Raw genomic sequence first — 3,596 nt, forward strand, 5'->3', positions numbered from 1 at the left:
CAAACACACCCACTTGCATGCTTCCATCATGGCTAGGAAGAGCCTGCACAGGCCCTCCATCCCGGATCACCAATGCCGGAGCAACCAATCACGCCCTATGTGAACCCACTGTAAACTGCCGTTTAGACGAACATTGGCTTGTGTTGCAGTTGCCGTCACGTGTTTGAGGATAGCGTCGACGCCTTTCCCCGCCAACCGCCATTATTTTATCACTACACCACAGCCTCAGAACGTCGGACGATCTATCGGTATAAGTCATTTTACCGTCAGACAGTTTGTCGATGTAGAGATATACCGTTAGACCAAGTTAGTCGCTGTAAGCCCTGTCGGTAAAAAGTTTTACCGACAGACTACCCTTTTACCGACAGACCGATGGAGAAAAATCACCGACAGACAACGTGTTACCATTTATGCTGACAGACCGTGCGATGTTATACATATATTTACCGACAGATTCTCCAATAGGGATTTTAAAACTAATTAAAAAAATAAAATCCAACGTAGCAGAATCATTACATATTAAATACATCATATCACATTCATCTCCACAAATTTAGTCCCCAAATACATGGATCTTCATATGACATGCATATAGTTGTATTGAACATTTGCACCAAGTCGCACAATTACATACATGGCAGCATATCCAATTTGCACCAAGTCATAAAATATAAATGGGAGCATACTAGATTGTTTGCAGTACACAATCACTTTGATAGACTTAGCAACCAAAAAGAGATGCATGGATCCAACAGCAGGTTCTTGCACTGCCAACGAGTCAAGTCCACAAGTTCTTCCAGAAACTCAGAAAACAAAAGAAATACTTGGATCCAAATGCAGTAGTTGCGCAAAAGTTGACATCCCATTCATTTGTAAGCAGCTAGTGGCACCCAACGCTACCTGAAAAATAAAATTAACATCAATTTGATCATTAACTAGAAGAGCTGCAGGGGATGTCCCAACCTAAATTGATTGAAAGTAGTACAATAATCAGAAACTGGAGGTCTATGTCTCAGCTATTTGCAATCTCAGATAGCCGTGCAATGAAATTTGCTAATACTTTTAGGCATGTGGGCAGTACTGGCTTGTGCTCTTAAAAAATTGCTAGCATCTCAATCTCAGCTATTTGCAATCTCAGAAAATAGCAGCATATGTACAGCCAAAATATGTATAGCTATTTGCAATTTCAGCTAAAATATGTACAACTATTTGCAATCTCATCAGCAGCATATCTTAGAAAATAGCAGCATATGTACAGCTATTTGCAATCTCAGCTATTTGCATCTCAATCTTAGCTATTTGCAATCTCAGAGAACATTTTAGCTAGCCACAATATACCATTCCAACTGTGGCTAGCAGCAGCAGCAACAGCAAATGTTCAGCTATATGTTGCAGCAGCATATGTACAGCTATATGTACTAACTATATACCACTCCAGATGTGGCTGCTAAAATAGCAGCAGCGAGCAGACATATGTACAGGTCAAAGGAAGAGTCATAAAGGGGCTCAAAATACCTGGTGTACCATTGGAAGATCCAGATGCATTGTTGCAAGGCTTCAGCTATATAAAGCGCATCAAATAGGAACACTGGACACTCATCAAAAGCAAAAAAGAAATGATGTTAGGTGTAATTTCTTACTCGCTCGTATGGCCACGCAATTGACATCATATAAGCCCCAGCCATACTCTCCATATGATCATAAGGGCGAGGCAGAACTGCATCCTTTCTTATCACATGTTCCACCATAACTTCACAAAACTGCTTTCCAAGAGGCTGACGGCCTACCATGGTCTTTGGATGAACAGAAAGGACAGTTCCCTTAGCCACAGGGAGATCAGGCCTCAGCATAGCAAATAGTATCACTTCCTTTCCAACCTGAAGTAGATGACACATCCATGGGAATTACAGAAATGTGAGGAACAAATATTAAATCACAAATATAAACTTAACAAGAGGATGGTGAACATTACAAGCCCATCATGTGTAAAGCGAGAGGCATTTTTATTTCTTGCTGTGTTTATAGCGTTCATGCCAGCAGACACTGGTGGGGCTTCAATGTCCTGACCACAATCCTCATTATCTGCAATATTGTCATATTCTTCGCGTCGAGCATCATAATGTGCATCAACATGTTCTTTAGACCTCGGGATCTACATCATGCAATGAAATAATACATATCAAGAGTATGAAGATATATTTTGATTACATAACATGGAGCCTTAAGACGTTGTATAAGAGACAAAGATATCGAAAGTACTTTACCATGTGTTGTCTTTAATTAGAACCATGTTGTGACAAAGTTTCAGCATTTTGCCTTTCTTGTGCCATCCTTTGCTCTTCTAGTTCAACGATACGTTGTTCCAAGGTTGCTTGCGCAATTTCAGAGTTTTTACGAGCCAAGACTTCCAGTTGAAGCCTTGTTGACATGTATGACTTCAACCTTGGGGTGCGAATCTCTTGGGGTGTTGGTCCTAAACCCAAAACATGGGCACGGCCTTTTCCTTTTCTCCACAAATAGCAGCATATGCATCTCCTTCTTGAATTGATCTGTCCTTCAACTCTGGACGAGCTTCAACAACTGCTTTAAGTTCATTCTACAAAAAAGGAATAAGTATGTTTATATATAACATTACATGTTGCTATTACTTTCCTGGAGGAAACTTACAATTGTTGATGATGCCTGCATTAAAGGTACTCCATTTTTCCTTGTATGAGTTTTGATGTAAACTTCATCTCTTCGAGGGGTGCGACCAAGTTCTTTACCCTACAAGTTTTTTTTCCAAACTTTGAAGTAATAAAAATTCCTCAAAACAATGTATTTTGAATTAGTAATGTGAGGGAAAGGTTTATCTACCAGATCATGCCTACAACATGCATGGCTCACACTGCCTGATGTATGAAGCTGCAGCAACTTGGCACGATTTGCCTTTCCTCTTGCTGTACGAGCCTAAGATTGAAAGCATTTGGTACTTACTTCAGATTCAGGAGTCCCCCAAAAGTTCTAAAAACATATTCATATAATTTGGTACTTACTTCAGATTCAGGAGTCCTTCAAAAGCGAATAAGGTAATCCCAATCAGCAGCATTTACTGTATTACCAACTCTTGCCTTGAGTTCATCATCCATCAATGATTCATCAAAAAACTTCTCTTTTAAGTCCGCCTTGTAATCCTTCCATTTCCTTGCAGCTGTATCCATGAACCATTTCATGACATCGTCATCCATGTCATAGAATGCCTAATTTTCAGGGTAACATGGGTCAGATCATGTTGTATTTGGTACAGATCATGTGCACAAAAACAAACACAAAGAAATAAACATAGCAATTTCCATAAGTACAAGAAGTAAAAATGAGTTACAAATTAACAGATCATGTGCACAGAAATAAACATACAGATCATGTTGTATTTGGCTCAGTTGAGAAAGACACAATAGCTGTTATCAATTCGATATGCCACTCAGTTCAAAAAAAAAAATCAGCGCTAAATAATTGTATTTTGCTCAGTTGAGAAAGACACAATAGCTGTTATCAATTCGATATGCCACTCAGTTCAGAAAAAAAATCAGTGCTAAATAATAGGTGCTGTACCTTTA

At 39.3% G+C, this 3,596-nt stretch overlaps 1 pseudogene; it reads right to left on the bottom strand.

Annotated features, from left to right (window-relative positions):
* Positions 1-1,233: 1,233 nt before the first annotated feature.
* On the bottom strand, positions 1,234-3,200 carry LOC136489220 (uncharacterized; annotated as a pseudogene).
* Positions 3,201-3,596: the final 396 nt, after the last annotated feature.

This window comes from Miscanthus floridulus, chromosome 10 (genome assembly GCF_019320115.1).
Source record: "Miscanthus floridulus cultivar M001 chromosome 10, ASM1932011v1, whole genome shotgun sequence".
Lineage (NCBI taxonomy): Eukaryota > Viridiplantae > Streptophyta > Magnoliopsida > Poales > Poaceae > Miscanthus > Miscanthus floridulus.